Source organism: Macaca nemestrina, chromosome 6 (assembly GCF_043159975.1).
Source record: "Macaca nemestrina isolate mMacNem1 chromosome 6, mMacNem.hap1, whole genome shotgun sequence".
Taxonomy (NCBI): domain Eukaryota; kingdom Metazoa; phylum Chordata; class Mammalia; order Primates; family Cercopithecidae; genus Macaca; species Macaca nemestrina.
This window is the reverse complement of record NC_092130.1, coordinates 21,905,873-21,923,658: the sequence shown is the minus strand read 5'-3', so window position 1 is coordinate 21,923,658 and position 17,786 is coordinate 21,905,873. Positions and strand designations below refer to the sequence as shown.

At 41.0% G+C, this 17,786-nt stretch overlaps 2 long non-coding RNA genes across 6 annotated transcripts in view; one reads left to right on the top strand and one right to left on the bottom strand.

Moving 5' to 3' along the window:
- Window positions 1-17,786, top strand: part of LOC105482357 (uncharacterized) — a 204,357-nt gene that overhangs the window by 81,953 nt on the left and 104,618 nt on the right. The gene's annotated exons all lie outside the window — the stretch shown is intronic.
- Window positions 1-17,786, bottom strand: part of LOC139363721 (uncharacterized) — a 42,077-nt gene that overhangs the window by 3,838 nt on the left and 20,453 nt on the right. Inside the window, exon 2 of the long non-coding RNA XR_011624524.1 lies at window positions 1,446-1,564. This is a non-coding gene — a long non-coding RNA (uncharacterized lncRNA). The remainder of the gene's footprint in view (window positions 1-1,445; window positions 1,565-17,786) is intronic.

Sequence of the window (17,786 nt, the reverse complement as noted above, 5' to 3'; positions counted from 1 at the left end):
TGACTCGAAGAAATGCTACTGACCTAGGTGTCTTTAAATTCCTCCTAATTAGAGGTCAGTTTTGGACCTATAGGCTGGAGTATGGCTGAGCTTGCAGTAGGGTTAAGTCATTTTTAGAAACCAATTGGTTGACTTAGAAATCTAGGTGGATATTATAAACAAAATCTATAACCAGAATGGCAAACCTCTTGCAAGCATTACTGATAGATAACAGAATCTTTATTGCTTATCCCAGTTTCAGTAATCACCAACCACTGGAATGCAGACTGTGTTAGGGCAGGACTTTTGTCTTCTTCACTGTTTTATCCCCTGCATCTAGAACAGTGCTTTTATTTGTAAGTATGTGATAAATATTTGTTGAATTAAATATTTGATGATGGGCTCAAACAGATTCGACATATGAGATGCATCTCATTTGCCATCCCTGACCTAAAGCAAAAAGATAAGGAATTAAAACTGGGAATTGTTATCACAAAAAAGAACAACGAATCTGATAGTCTTAAGAAGTGTTTCCATGCTGAAGACTGGCAGCTGCCTTGCCATCACCCTAAAGTGCAAAGCCCGAGGCTGTTCCTTCAATTTGCTGTATATTTGGAGCCACTCAGCTCAAGTCCAAGATGGATTACCCTTGCTCCTGATTATACTACTTAGTAAAAAACACTATAGCATTATATGGGGTAATTGTCATATGCTATGAGTACATCAATTCAATATGTATTTATTGCCTGCTACATACCCATACTATCCTTCATGATGAGGTTGTAAGCCTGAATTTCTGCTTCCAAATAGGAAGCTTTCTCCAGCAGTCATTTCTCAGAAAGTGACTGTTCAAAGAGTAGTTTCTCCAGCATCATTTTATTTATTAATACACTGTTTATCCATCTAAGGGACAAAGCTGGGATTGCACATGAGTTTCATATAAAAGGGCACGATCTCCCTTTACTCATTCACTTATACTACCAATGTTTTTTGAGAACCTACTGTGTGTTACCACTGTGAACAAAGCTGAGTTCTTTCCATGGAGATTACATTTTAATAAGGAAGATAGACAATTAATAAATCAAAATGCAAATGTATAATCTCAGATAATGACAAATTTTTTCTTTCAGTAGAGTAGTGGAGGCTGAAACTTGTTTAGAATGGATTTGAAAAAGAATATTAGGAGCTACAGATGGAATTACAAGGCAATTTTAAAAAATAGGTTTTGTTTTAAAAGAAGCCAAGAAAATTGGTTGTAGGAGTATTGGGGTCAAGCGTTTGATTAAGATGAGAGCTATTTTCAGAGACGATGAAAATGATCCACTGGATGGGAAAACGTTGCGGGAGAGAGGGGACAATTGCAGAAGCAGTGTGGTGGAGGAGGCATGAGGGGATGGGATGGAGTACACACATGTACCTCCCTCTGCAGGCACGTGGCTTTTCCTCTGAGGGAAGAGAAGACCCACCTGTTCAGGAAGTGGGGAGACGCGCTTACTCTAGTTCCCATCCATTTCCTCATGTCAGTCTGTTTTCAGCCACAGTGGGGGAGACTAAGACAGTTCAGTAGCTGGCTCATGACTGAGTCCTGGAATGTCAAAAGAAATTAGGTGAAATTTTTGCCCTCAAAGACATCCCAGTCTGGTAGACCCCTAAACAAATGTATCCCTTATTCTCACATTCACAAGAGGCTTCCCTTGGAGAATGACTTGATCATTAAATCAATTGGGTGGAATCATTTTGAATCCACATTTTAAACCTTTCTTTCTTTCACACCATTCTTGAATATGTTGCCTTGAATTCACAAACTCCAATTAAGTATACTTGGCTAATAACTTCACCATGAAAATATCTCAAACTATTAAAGTATTGAATAAAGTATTCTGCTTTTGACACTCTCCACAAACCTCAGAGGATTTGAAAAACTTGAAGTATGCAGAGGGAAATCAGACTAAATGCTCACATATATTTTATTAGGAACACTTTTTTAAAAACATGAAGACAAGGAAAAAAAAAAAAAGACCAAATTCAATTTTTGAGCCTGGCACTTCAACTTCTCTACACTTTATTCTAAACAGGAAAAATAAAATCAGCTTTGTTCCTCAGCATATGCTTTTGACGTTTTTTTCCTTGAAGTCTGTGAATTATTAATAAACTAATTTCTCTTTATAGTTCAATCTTTGGAGATTTAAAGTACTCACTCAAATGCATGGGGAAGAGATAGAGCTTCAGTTCCAATCAGTTCCAATCCTCTCTGGAGATACTGGCCTTGAGGTATCTCTGAGTCTTTGATATCAATCTTTGATTCGACTGGGAATTTCTGATCATTTCTAGAACTAGTTTGTTAATACCACTTAATGCCCTGTTTAAGTGGAGCCATTTCTGCTAGCTGATTTTATGCTCTCACTTCGCTTCTGCAATATTTTATGTGTGTGTTTATATAGCATATATAGGTACCTATATCTCTCTATATAGTTATACTTGATGGATTATTTCATGGTGAGTTGTACTAGAAGGCAGGGCTTTTGATGACAGAGGATGTCCAGTAAATTAACAGCTCTTATAATAAACCATGTTGGATCTAAGTACCACCAAGAGTGCTTCCTCCCTGCTCAGTAGAGCTTAGAGGAAAGACTTGTCCCTATAGAGAAAGGAAGTTTGCCAAAAACCAGAACTGCCCAGCAGAAAAACAGATGAGCTCTGGATTAAATTTCTTCCCTCCACTCTGCTCCAATGGCTGTGTTAAAAGGTGGATCCCGGTGACCAATGGTCAGAGGTGAGGGAGAGGGGATTTCTCCATCAGCTGGGAGTTTGGATAATTGAGCTGAAGTCACTTCCAACATTATAATTCTGTTGCCTCCTGTAGCCTCAATACATGAGAATTACCACTCCTTTTTTTTTTTTTTCTTTTGTAGACAGAGAAACTGAGACACTGACTTTAATTGACTTGCCTGATATTCTGCAAGGGATTGAGCATGCTTTCTCACTTACTGGGTAGATCTTAGGGGGATTCAGATTCTGGGTGAGGTCTTCTGTCTCTGATCTCTGGTCTATTTATTGATCCAAAAGTGAAAAAAAATTCCAGCAAACATAGGCTAAGCAGTATGCACCAGTTCCCTGCTCCTCTCTTCCTTGTCATTCTCTGGGGGATGTGGTTTCAACACGGAACTGGCCCCTGCCTTTACTTTCCCCTCTACCTCTTCCCTTAATGACCTGCTGCATTTCCAGAATATAATGATTGAGCCAGAGTCACCAGGCGAGCACGTTGAAAGGGCTGCTTAGCGGGAGCACTGCAGAATGAGATTCTCCACCTGAACGGACTCTTTCCCGGCATTGCCAGCCCACGTAGACAGTGAACTTGCCTCTCTCCAGAGGAGGTCTAGATCAGAACCACAGAGGGAAGGGGTAGGGGAGAGGGAAAGCAGAGATAAAAGGAAAGCTTTTCCTTAAAAAAAAAAAAAAAAGTTAAAGCCAGTTCTATTCTTAGACTTTATTTACTTTTTTGTTTGGCTTCAGGGGTTAAAGGGCTCACAGTAATGGAAACTGGAGGCCACCGATTTATTGCACTTCCTCTAGATTTTCTGGGTGGATTTGTTTGGTGGTAAGCATGAGCTTCTTCAGCCTTTCTCACCCAGGACCTTAACCTTGATCCAGCTGTAGGAACTCCGCACTTGAGAACCTGGGAAAACCAGACAATCTTAGACTCTAGGGGTTGTGCATATGAAAATGCACTGGCTTTTACCAACATCTCCCCCTTTCTTTAAGGACTCAGAAAGCATTAGAATGAAAAGACCTATTTGTCAAAGAAAAGTGTTTCACATTTTGTGAAATATTTGGTCATTTCCATTTTTATTTAAAAGAGTTGTATTTTTTCCTACTTCTCTCAATCATACTCCTGTTCTTCGTCTAAAGACATATCTCCCTGTCCCACCATTATTCATACTGAAAAAATGGATGGGTTGAGTCTGCAACATTTCTTTGTAGGGATGGATTTGATATCCTTTGGATCTTACTTATTTATTTATTTATTTGAAGGAACAATAGTATCTTAAAGATGTCATGGCACATTTCTAATATGTATTGTATCCGTCAGGGTTCTCCAGATAAGTGGAACCAGAAATGGCTCTCACAATCTTGGGGACTAGCACATACAGAGGCTGCATGGCAGCCTGGCAAGCTGGAAACTCAGGCAGGAGTTAATGCTGCTGCTTGAGGCATAATATTATCTTCTCTGGGAGACCTTAGTTTTTACTTCTTAAGGCCTCCAACTGATTGGATGTGGCCCACTTACCCCATCACTGGTGCTTTCCTTATTTAAAGTCAAATGGCTATAGATGTTAACTACATGTGCAAAATATCTTCACAAAAACACCTAACTTAGTGCTTGATAGGAAGTGAGTACTGTAACCTAGCCAAGTTGACAAAGACAATTAACGTCACATGCACCTGCCTCTCCTCCCATTTGTATGTCCTGGCACTCTCCAATTTATTCACCTGTCTATGTAACTCCAGTCACCACCCTAGTCGGAGTTGGCATCATCTCTCCTGGTCCAATGCAATTGTTTGCTAATGTTTCTCCCTGCCTACGCTTTTGCTTCTGATTAAGCTGTTCCCCACTCTACAGCCAGAATGATATTTTTTTCAAGATGTGGTCCTAGTCCTATACTTCCCTGGTTAAAATCACTCAGTTGAATTTGCCTGGATCCAAGGTCAGTCATGACAACTTAACACTGCCTACAAGACCCTGCTGGGTCTGTCCCTGCCCACTTCTGCAGCTCCTTCTTGCTTTCTGCATTCCAGCCACACTAACCCTGAAATTGTGTTCTTGCATTTTATCATGTTCCCTTATGCCACAGGGTCTGTTTCTTCTGCCTGAAAGGTGGTTCCCTCCCACTGTGCCTGGGTAACTCCTACCCCACCTTCCTATAATAGGCAGATTTACTCCCTTAGGGGAGCCTTTCTCAACCACCCTGACCAGAACAAATCCTCCAAAGATGTATTTTCACAGTCCACACCTCTCCTTTGGAGGACACATTGCACTGGACACTTTGCATTTATCTGTGTAATTATTGGCATATGTCTATGTTCCACACATGAAGATAGCAACGATAACTTTCTCGTTCATCACCACATATCTAATGTCTAGCATGGTGCTGATACCTAGAGGGTACTCAATAGATAGTATCAACTGAATACATAAATGAATCACCCGAGTTAGGGTGCAAGTCATGACTAACATCCTCCTACCGCTTCCCTGGGGCACCTACCTCATGCTGCTCCTCCCACCTCTTGAGCACAACCACAGTTGCCTCTGACTTACAACTTTGCATCACAGTTGGGCACTGAGATCAGGAGTTTTGAAAATGGCCAGGCGATCTTCTGTGTTGACTGCCTCTCCACTCATTTGGGCTGCTCTAATGAGCTTGTTTAGTACCCAGAAGAGCCATAACCCACTGCACATGCCTACTGTCTTTAGTTCATCATACACGGTCATAGTTTTGAGTACATCCCAAGGTTTTAAAATCAGAGTATTTCATCTAAAACTGTAAATGTATGACTTATCACAAAAGAAGACCTGTCATTCCATAGGGCAAAAAGTCATCTTGAGTTAAGTAGCAGCTGTCCACATAAGAAAGGATGGGTGACCCATAGTTCAGCACATCCCTGTGGGTCTACTGCACTCGCTCAGATGGGCCACCTGAGTCCTGAGTACAGCAGAGTTGAGGCTCCTGCTGTAACTGCCAGTAAGCTACCAACAGGCACATTTGTTCCTCTCTTTCTTCTCCTCTTCTGTATAATAAACTCTAAGGAACGTCTTCTAGGGGGAGAAAAACATGCAATGGTTTAAAAACAGTGAAAGAGCAATCTGACAGCTCAAATCTCTGGTCGTGTCTATCAATGCCATCTTCTATAGGCTGTAGCTGACCAAAGCAATGTCAGCAGCCTGGGATCCACTTAACTGTCTTGATTTGGGTGGGCCAAGGATGAAGCCAAGCTATGAATGTACTGTCAATTTCTCTACAAAAGCCAAAACTATTGCTGTATTCATTCACCAGTTGCTTTTGTTTGTAGAATGGAAGTGAATGTACTTAGCAGACCCAACAACCAAAATGGTACCATCTGAAGTCCGTGCACATGAATCTTTTACAGCCTGACTTCTCCCGGGAACTTAAGTAAATTCCCTGGGCTTGTGACCTTCCACTGGACACAATACAAAGGGTCATTATTTGCTTGATTCTCATGCTTGAAGGAAAAAAAAAAAAGAAGGAAGTCCAGATGAAAGTTAAAAATAGGGCATGTGAATTTAGTGCGAGTTTCTCTGGGATCATAAGTCTGGTAAAGAGAAAAAAAGAAGGAAGAAAAAATAGACACCATATTAAATGAGCTTCCAGGAAGAATGTTATTTGCTCACAAATATTTATCCAGAGAACTCCTCAGACTAATTCCTCATTAACAAAAGTGTCCTGGAATGCAGGTGGAATTCATCAGAGCAGCCTCAAAGGAAACTTGAGAACTGAACTCAGAAAAATCCCCAGCATAGAGACATTGTTCCTGCTCTGTGCAACTTTCCCAATTGCTCTTCTCCTTGCTACTGAGTATCTTTTGAATAATACCTAGAATACACAGGCACACACACATACATAAATATCCCCCACACATCCCCCATACATATGCGGGGCTTTCTGGAAGTTAGAATTTTGTTTTGGGTCATATGGCTGAGACAGAAAAGAATAAACATGCAGTTGCCAAATTCCATGTGTCCATAGTAAGAGGGGCCCCTTCTTCTTTGCAGATATGATTCACTTATAATAAACAAAGAGTGTTTTCTATAATTTTGTCTGCAGGGAGGGTTAAATCTAAACTTCCAACCCTGTCTCAGAAGCATTATTCCAATCAGGGAATTATGTCACAGGTGGAGACGTGTCCCTGGGAAAGAAAGCATCTGCTTCCATGCAAATGTCATCAGTAATAAAGAAAGATGGGGAAGCCATGTGATCCAGGAATTGGATCGTGTCCATATCAGGTCTGCTTTTCAGTTGTAAAGACAGTAAGTTACCCTCGATTAGTCTTATGCACTGGGTGAAAACCTTTTTTTAAGCTTTACCAGGTTCCAGAAAGAGGCAAGAGCACTTGGCAAAGGCTTTAGAAAATGATCGTTTCTTAATTCTGCTACAAACTCCAAATGCCACTTCCTGGTTCAGAAGCAAGAGGCTTGGGGGAAAATAAGTTGGCGCTCATAAAAACACTCAAAGGGCATACTGGTCATCAAACAGCTCTGAGCAAACTGTATTTGCAAATGAATCTGAAAACATGTGGATTCAATTTTCCTTGAAATGCCCAGAGGTTAAAAAATTAAAGGGAAAATGTTTGGCAGAAAGAGCCTGGGGTTTGGCTATGTGCATAAGTTTCTGAAAAATAAATTGATTGTTTTGCCGGGGAACAAGTATTACCTGGTTCCCCTTCTCAATCACATCTCTAACTTCATTATCAATGGCCCCATTTCTCATTGTGCCTGCAACGTGGACAGAAGAGTTGAGTTCATTTGGTAAGATAGCACATTTTATTCATTCCCAGCATGTTCTTGTGTGTGGCAAACCCAGAATTTCAGAACTGTCATGGGTTTCAACTCTAGTAACATCGTGGCAAGAAAACCATCTGCTAGCAAAATTGTTTCTTCTTTGCCCATTGCATCCCATCTGCCTTCACCCATCAGGTTTTACCCCTCTTTTTCCTTTCTTCAGTCCACCAAAATAATACCTTTATTATGACCAAATAAACATAGGCCAATATGGAAGTGCTTTAGAGCAAATCCAAATTGTTTTAAAAGATTATGAAAATAGAGTGGGTGGGGGAAAAATTACATCTGTGAAAAAGCAGTGATTAGCCTTAAAACAATGTGAGGCCAACGGTACAGAGTCCCATTTACGAGATGATGTGTGTTGCCCGTAAGTGGCTGTTCCTGGTCTCTGAGGTAGCAAAGTTGTCACATGGTTCTGTTGTTGCCATGGCAATAATCTGTAATTGTGCAGAAAATCCACAGAACTAGTGAGCAACTCCTTAGTGGATTGGGCTGAAAGAAAATCAAGCCCGTGAAAGCACTGAATTGATGTGGTTATGAAAGTGCGTTGGCCAAGCTGGCTTTCCTTCCCCTGACCCCCTTCTAACTATGGTGAACGCCCTCATGTATGTATATTTTTGTCACTTCTGTGTTCATAACCGGTGAAAGGTATAAATCCTACTCAGCTCAGGAAAAGCCTCAGCTCACTCCTTAAAATTCTGAACACACAGTTTGTAATCTACAGGGTGGGAATTGTGGCTTTTTTGGCTGCTGGAACTTCTTGACCCCAGACTAGCGTTGAGGACCAATGCCTGATTTGTACATCTAAGTGAAACAACATTTTAAACACATTAAGGTCTCCCCAAGCCCAGGTGGGTGTTTTCCCCCGAGCAGGGGCACCAAGAACATGCTGGGCAGGCGAGTGAAGCTCTGAGGATGTGTTACCCCTGGGTAGCTTGGCAACAGAGTATACACACATGTACAACACACCCATCTGAAAACATGCCAATACTCCCTGCCTTTAAGCTAGCTAATACAAACCATGCCCAAAATACAGCCGGGAAATGGAGGGTAGGTGGTATTTCCCCCTCCTGCGGGGAAATGCTGTATGACATGCATAGATGCTGCATGACATTTATGCATGTATCAGCAGTCAACCCCAAATAGTTGAGGGCATGAATGAGTGCGGGGGCCCCTGACAGAAAACTGAACAGGAAGAGAAGCCAGACAAATCACTGTCATGGTCCAAAGAACAGTGAGAATCCCATGGGAATGCAGCTTCCAAGCAGATCCCATGAGAACATCTGGGATGAAGACACTCACGCCAGGCCCTAAACCCAGACTCATTAGTAAGAGTGCTTCATTTCTTCTCATTTTTAAATTTATCTTCTCATATACCATAAGTATGATTTTCTTTCCTTCTGCACATTTTCTTACTGGGAGTAGGAAAAGGATGTTGGAAAATGAACATGAAGCTGTACATTGGGGTGCTTTCTCCTGGATACCTTCTCATTTGGGGTTACTCAACTACAAGCAACAGAAACTCATTCTGCCTAATTTAAGCAGAGAGGAAGGTGACATAGGAGAGTGAAGGACTTGCAGATATGGGCAAGTTTTGAGAATTAGGATAAGAAATGGAGAGGAAACCAACAGCTTAGGGGTTTACATAGCAAGAGAGAGAGAGAAAAAAATCTGATCACAGTTTCCTACTAGAAACTTTAGCTTCAACTATTTTTCTTTTCTGACATCTTTCTCGAGAGTCAAAGTTTTTGGGGAAAAAAATTCGGATGGCCTAATTTGGATCACAACTCCAATTCTTTCTTGGTGGGGGTGGGGATGTGTAGGAGGAGAAAACAGAGAGTCTAACCCTTAAATAAGAGTCTCATCAAGATTCCACAGAATGGGAGGGAGAGAATTTTTCAAAAGAAAAATTAAGGTGCATTTATGGAAGGGGATTGTATACTGTGATGGATAGTCGTGGCGTTGGCGTGAGAAGAGAGAATTCGACAATAAATCTTGGAGGGAAAGTTGCAAGATGGAAACGCCAGTCATTCATTTCATGTTAGTGTGCCTGTGCAGAGATTTGCTAAGCAAAATGGGAACAGAGATGTAGTAGATGGAGAGTGAGAGAGCTAGTCTAGAAAACATTTTGTTTGGCATCTTCTTCCTGAAAGAATCAAGAGGAAAGACAACAACCTGATTTGACACCAGCTATGCTAATGGGGCAGACTTCCTGCTAGTCAAAGCTCCCCATTAATGTCCACTTCTCAGCATGTCTGATTATGGGTTGAAGTTGACCGATCAGCAAACTACTCAATTATAAGCCCATCTTCTCCCTGTGGTGCCACTAATTAAAACAGGAACCATGTTGCAGCTCACACACTCCATGGAGTTCTACCTTCCAAAAGCTGAATTAGTCACAACAATTAGCCATTGTAAGTGGAATTCAGCCTCCTTTTTCCTTTCCTCAACCCCACTCCAGTTTGGTGTGAATTCATCTCTGAAAAACCTTCCCTTGGGATTAGTGATCTCCCTGATACCCTTCGTGTGAGATAGAAGCACACGTGGTGGCAGATTTGAAACACAACCCCAAAATGCAGCTATGTGGAAAACTCAATGTTCTGGAATGCCCTGACTTTTTGTCCTGCTAATCATCATGTTTTTCCCCTGAAATCACATCTTGAAGGGTATTCCTACATGTACTTAATTTTTAAGAGGGAGAGAGGGAAAAAAAAAACAACATGGATCAGTACCCTTCTAATAGCAGGAGATCTGTTCTGCAGACAGCTGGGACAAACTGTAATCTTTTTTCTTTTTCTGTCTTGATAAACGTAACGGGCCACTTTGGTAATTTCAGCTGTAAATGCACTTCTCTATAACAGGACGATGTTTCCCAGTGCAGAAGAGGAGAGAGAAAAGATGTTGAGAATCACTGTGATGACAGGACAGAGGTATAGGTGCTTGCTACATAGCCACAGGGCACATCCCAAACTCACTTGAACATCAAGCCCATGGCTTCCTGACCAGAGGGAGGAACTTTTGTAAACTGTTCAAGGTCCAGTTCAAATCTCCATTAGTATTGAAATCAATATCCCTGGCTGGAAACAAGATGACATTTCTGGCTTCCTTCCAAAGGGACTGCCAATTAGCCTCCAGCAGAAAGATCCCTGCCCACACTTCTCTTAATGTTCCTTCTTCATTGAAAAGAGGCAACTCTAGATGCTCTTGCCTTTTTATACAAACTTTTCCATTCAGCATTTGATAGCTCCATTGTTTTCTTCCCCAGATGAAACGAAGCAGAAGTTTCTCTATCAAAATATTTTCTTCTCAAAACAGCTGTGCATACTTAAAAGTTTCTAAGAACATCAGTTTGCACACAATTGTAGAAGAGCAGACCATCCTCAGAGTCATTGCATAAATTCAGTATTGTTAAGTGAGAATAGAGCATATCTAAATGTTTCATGGATCACAGTGGTTAAGTGCCTCAACAATGGAGTCAAAAAGACTTCAGTTTCAATTCTGAAATCACTAGTTAATATTTTGCATTTTGGACAAAACTTCTGAGTATGTGGCCAGTCAACATGGGAAGAGGGAAGGGATTTCTGGAGCTCTGGTTCTCTTGTGTCATGCTTTCGGAGCACCTGCACTGGGCTCCTGACAATCTGTGTGCCTCCATCTTAGCCAGACCTCTCTGCCCCTTCGTTCCCACCACTTGTCTTCAATAGGGTCATGTCTTCAGTTCCACTTCCTTTACCTTGGGCAGGCTGTCCAAGATGGGGTATGGAGAAGAGCTGCAGATGACTCAGAAAATCCCACTTATTTATCAAGTTTCTTTATCCCACATGGTTTCAGCCAAAATGAGAAGGTACTTGTTGCATGACAAAATGGAGCAGCACACACACACACACGCATATACACACAAGCTATACTGTTACACACTGACACACAGACACATGCTGACAGGAAACACTCAATGACTACCTGCTTATTAACTCTTGATGAGACATCTTAGAAATGAAGATTATTTTGTTTATCTCACATGTTATAGATTGATCTAGGATAGGGTGACACATTGATTTTAATCAAAGCTCTGGTCAGTTCAGAGAGGGAGAGATGGAGTCTGCTGGTGAGCAGTTTACTCGACTAGAGTGCTTTTCTGAGAGCCCACACTTCAAGCAGGGAACAAGAGCTAGGCTGGGCTAATGAGGATGCTAGAAGGCAGGGAAGAGTGATATTAGGATGGTGGGTGGGTGGAGAGCAGGAAATGGCATGGCCGGCTCTTACACAGGCTCATGTTGCTCACTGTCATATACAATAAATCTGCTCCAAATGTTAAGAGCAATTAAATAAAAGAGAGAATACGAATGTGGAAAAAAGCTATTGTAATTGGATATTCCAGAACTTGAGACTCGGGCATAATGTTTTTATAATAGTGTATATAAGAGTCTTCTCTTCAATAGCCTAACAAGGATTAAGTAATTGAACAACATTATTTCAAAATATTTTCTGGGTTGGATCTTATGTTCCAGCATCTCAAATACACACAGTTCCAGTTATGAGAATCTGTCATGTTAGGACAACAAGATCCAGCCTGCAGAACATCTGGCTTCAACCAATGTTCTCAATCTTTTGTTTTTATAAGCAGTAAATGTAGAGGGCCACGTTTGTGTGCTTGGGTGATTTGATTCACTGAATGCACACATAATTTTGGCCACTCGTTATGACTAGTGGTCAGAGGTACCTGACTTCAATCCTTAATTGTTAAAATGATTCTGTTCTTTTCATTTAGTTACTTAAGTTTTATTTTAGGGCCCTGGTGTCTACATAATATGCTGTCATAGGTTATGATTCAGTCATTTACAAAAATACTTACTGAGAACCAACCATGAGGCAAGCTCACTGCTCTCACAAGCTTACAGTCCAGCAAGGGAAACAGACATGAGACAAATCAATACCTAAATGGTTACTTGATTACAGTTGTGAAGAGTGCTTCAGAATAGAAGAATGAGGTGCCATCGGGGAGATGCTCAACTGACCTGAAAGTCAAGCAAGTCGTCTCTGAAAAAAGCAACATTTAAACCAATAGCTGACGTGGTCAAGTGAAAAAAGAAGAGATGGAAGGAGAGAAGGCTATTCCAGAGAGAGAGGCCAGCATGTGCCAAGGCCTAGAGACAGAAGGGAAGAGATGTATTAAGATTTGAGGAACTGGAGAAAGGCCAATATGGCGGGGTTATGGGGCAATTTGGAGAGACTGGCAGAGGAGAGCGAGGAGGCAGGCAGAGTCTGTGCTGAGGATGAAGGTAGAGGGGGACCTAAACTTTGTTCTCAAAGGTGCAAGAGAAACTTGTTGATTAGGCTCTGAGAAAATACTTATAGAATGTATAATCACTCCTTGCAGTTTGTTCTCACTACTGGCAAGAGAAAAAGAAAACACTCTTCAGGGTTTGTTCTACTCATGGTAGAACAAAGGACTATGTTGGCACAAAGGACAATGAATTTTTTTCATCAACATTTTCAAATTTCAGTCATTTTTGACCTTAATGATTTTTGCCACACTTTCCTAACACCCATATCCTAGTTGATATAATACTGTTCTTTAAACAAAATCCTCTTCTTTCTTATGCATATTTACTTACAAAAGGAACCGTAAATCAGTACTATAAATGGAAAGTCAGTATTACCTGCCGTAAATGGAAGGAACCATGGAAATAAATAGAACAGTAAAAAAGACAACGTTATCACATACTTAGTAGCTGCTGTTAGTCTACTGGAGTTCTCAGCCTGTGGCCTATTCTCTATTATATGAAAAGAGAGATTAACAAAAGATGAAATAGGGAAGATACACTAATCCCAGAAGACCTCTTTCTTCCCTGACTCCACTAACTGGTTTCAAAGAGAATTAAAAAGAAAGTAATGTTCTCACTGTGCAATGCAATGTAAGTGATGTCAAGTCAGTGTGCCACATTAAAACATTCACAAACCACTGATGGCATGTGGCCCATATTTGGGGAAACAGAATTATTTCCTAGATAGTAAATGTAAGCCCAAAGCATATAGTCTTAATTCATTGAACGAAGGAAGGCCAGCCTTTGCCATGGCAGTGAATGTGTACCTCACTTTTTGGAAATGAAGTAGACATTTGATAAACTAGGTGACTTTTCTTGCAGATAAACATTATTATGGAAAAAATATCAGTGATGCTTTATCTGGATCAGGATTTGGCCCAGGTTAACCTTGAGAATAAGCTGACCATCCAGAGAGAGTAGCCTCAGAATGAATCCCATCATAGAGCCAGGCAGACGGAGGGCTGATGTCACAGCGTCTAGGGTGGATAGGATTGTGGGGACCACTCTTAGAGGTCAAGTGGAGTCTGACAGCAGCCACAGGAGACCTGTAACCCGTATGAGATAGACAAGCTCTTGTGATTGTTGATGTCATGTTATCATTGTAAACATAGTTGCCAACTTGTCACTGGCATCAGCAGAGTAAAGTTGTTGGCAGCAGGAACTAGGATTCAAAGCCTCAATTCACATCCTAGGGAGGGTTTGTGAAAGCCAAGGAAGACCCAGGTCCCAGAGGCAGTGGCTTATGAGGCTGCTACTCAGACAGATACTGAGGCACCAGGGGAATTGAAAGAAAGACACAGTCATTGAATCTGTAGGCATTTGGCCACCAGGAATGAAGCAGGAGTTCTGTAGCCCTGGAAACAAAGACTCTCAATATAGAGGAGAGTCTGGCTGGGCCTTAGTTTCTAGAAGCACAACGTAACTGGTTCAGACCCTGAATCTGCAATGAACCTGCAGCATTGGTATCACCGGGGAACTTATTAGAGAATCTAATTCTCTGGCCCCATCACACACCACTACACCAGAAACTCTGGGAGTGGGGTCCAGCAATCTGTGTTTTAATAAGCCCTCCAGGTAGTTCTGTGCATGCAAAAATTTGAGAGCTACCGATCCGGAGGAAGCGATGAGAGTAAGTCTTAGGGAAGAACAGGGCTGCTTCCTTGGTAGAAAAGGAACATGCAGGTGTGCCCTCTGTTCAGGATACCAGTTAATACATTGTCCAGCTCCTGTACTGATTTCTCTTTTCTGGGTAGTGACGTCTCACATTTTAGCAGTTACTTTCTCTGCCCTGCTACTGTCTGTATATACACAGATAAACATAGTTGCAACCTGTAGTTATAGGACTCTCTCAGTAATCACTGTTAGTTTTTATCTATTTTTTTTTTTTAGGTAGGCACTTTTGAAAGAATTTAAATACATGTCCTAATCTATCTACTGTGGTGGGTAATTTATGAACATCTTTTAAGGTTTTTGGTTTGTTTTGTTTTAAATCAAGGGCTTCTCTTTATTGCCCCAAGCCTACTGAGAAACTCAATGCTTGCCCAGTGTTCGAGAGGATAGCCTGCCTGCTGCTTCTCCCTCCCCATCCATAATGCAGATGTGGAGTAGGTTTGGTGAGAGGATGATGTTGCAGCCAAGACCTTGGTAGAGGGAGGCAACAGGAGGAGGTAGCATTATGACCACAAGATGATGGCTAGCAATAGCTGAAGTTACTTGCTTCCTTGCTCACATCCAGCAAGGGAGGGAATGGGATGTTTCTCTGAATCAGTCTTACTGGACCAACATGGGTCATAAACTCTCCCCTAGAATGACAGCATGCATTGATTGGCTATTTTACAGAAGTCTGGGTTTTTGAACCAGTCACTGGCATCTGATTACAATGATCAGTTTAACCAAATCAGGGACTTCCTCCTGAACTTGGTGTCAGCTCCTTCGGAGTTTTATGGGCTGAGCTTGAGAGAAAGATGAAACAAAGAAAAGGTGGGCCAAATCTGTGTACTCCAGTTTTCTACTGTGCTAAGCATTTTTCATTCATTTTCGTATTTGATCTTTACAACCAGCCTAGGAGGTTGCTCTTTTTACAGATAAGGAAGATGAAATTCGGAGAGGTTAAATAACTGACTTGCTCTGTGTCACCAGCAAGGTTGACAGAACCAGTGTGCAGATTCAGGTCCAAGAGACACTAGAGGCCTGCTTTTCACCTCTGTGTTGCCTGGTTAGCCACTGTATCTGGAGGGGAGCTTACATTTTAGCTTCACATGCAGGGTGTTCAGGGATCCTGGCACTAACCCAGCGAGGTGGACTCATTTTTACCCCATGCTGAGGAATAATGGGAAAACTCTGGAAAGAACTCGAGCTCAGCTCTCAGGTTTCCACAGTTATTTGTCTGTTGTTACCAAACACTAAAGACTTTAAAAATTCACTGTGGTCATATAGGAAAGAAAAATGACCTCATGCTTGCAACCACAAATCCAAAATGCTCTGGAATCTGTAAGACGAACTGCATTTTAATTAGAAAAGAGAAAGAGCGATGAAGACGTTTTTTTGGATATTTTTGCAAACCCTCCCTTGCCTTGCCTTCAGGCCAAAATGTGACAAGTGCCCTAAATCTGATAACAAACACACACTTCTGAAGTCATTGTTAGCTTTCCTAAAAAGAAAAAAAGAATCACATTAGTTTTCTGTTACCAATAAGAGTTCAGGAATGCAGTCTTAAAATAAAGCACATGACAACACAAGGAGTATCCTCCATTACATTTCAGAAAGTAAAAACGGAGCTCTCAACCCATTTTCCTCTCTGCTTAGAAAGGTTTTTTTGTTATGTCAGGTCCTCAGAACCTTGAGCCAGGCAATATTGAAAAGCCTTGTGGTTTATTCCTAAAATCTGGTCATTGATTATTGTCAATGCATTACTCTTAATTGCTGGGTCCAACTTCCTAGCTGAAGATGAAGTTTTCCCAACAGACAATGGAGAGAAATAATAGAATATCAAAGAGCTACCATGTCCCGTGATTTGAAAATAGAAACTCTTGGCCTTTGACACAGTAGCTATTTAATTAAAGGGTGGTGACAGGCAAAGGAAAGCAGAGCTCTCTTACCTGTTACATGCTTACTATAAGGCACATGCTTTATTGACAACCTTATATGCATTATCTCATTCAATACTCTCAACAAACCGGTGTAATTGTTATTCTAGTTTATAGATGAGCATACTAAGATCTGGAAAACTTAATTACCTGTATATAAATTATAATGACTTCAACTGCAAGTAGGAGAATATGTAGCTGAGAATTTTTTTTTTTTTAATTATACTTTAAGTTCTGGGGTACATGTGCAGAACATGCCGATTTGTTACATAGGTATACAGGTACCATGGTGGTTTGCTGCACCCATAACCCATCACCTACATTAGGTATTTCTCCTAATGCTATCCCTCCCTTAGCCACCCACCCCCCAACAGGCCCTGGTGTGTGATGTTCCCCTCCCTGTGTCCATGTGTTCTCATTGTTCAATTCCCACTTATGAGTGAGAACATGCATTGTTTGGTTTTCTATACCTGTGTTAGTTTGCTGAGAATGATGGTTTCCAGCTCCATCCATGTCCCTGCAAAGGACATGAACTCATCCTTTTTCATGGCTGCATAGTATTCCATGGTGTATATGTGCTACATTTTCTTTATCCAGTCTATCACTGATGGGCATTTGGGTTGCTTCCAAGTCTTTGCTATTGTGAATAGTGCCACAATAAACCTACATGTGCATGTGTCTTTACAGTAGAATGACTTATAATGCTTGGGGTATATACCTAGTAATGAGACTGCTGGGTCAAATGGTATTACTAGTTCTAGATCCTTGAGGAATCACCACACTGTCTTCCACAATGGTTGAACTAATTTACACTCCCACCAACAGTGTATAAGCATTCTTATTTCTCCACATCCTCTCCAGCATCTGTTGTTTCCTGACTTTTTGTTAAAGCAAAGCTCTGCAAATTTTTTTTGAAAAGGGCCAGATAGTACACATTTTAGACTCAGGATTGGGGGGGTAGTGGGTGTAAGGTCTCTGTAAAGCTAACCTAACTCTGGCATTGTAACATAAACATATCCGTAGATAATATGTAAACAAAAGATTTGGCCATGTTCTAATAAAACTTTATAAGAGCAGATGTTATGCTGGTTGTAGTTTGCCAAACCTTGGCTTTAAGCAATGCTTCTTAAACTATCTGCAACAAATACCAGTTAATTTTTTCTCTGATTTCCAATATATCATAGATTGATACTTTTATAAACTATAATAAAACGAATTCATAGAAAATGAAACAAAGAAGATATTTACATTCCTTAAATTTTTTTTTTTAGAATCAGTAGCCATAATATTACTCCATCATATTGCTAGAAAAGTTCATAA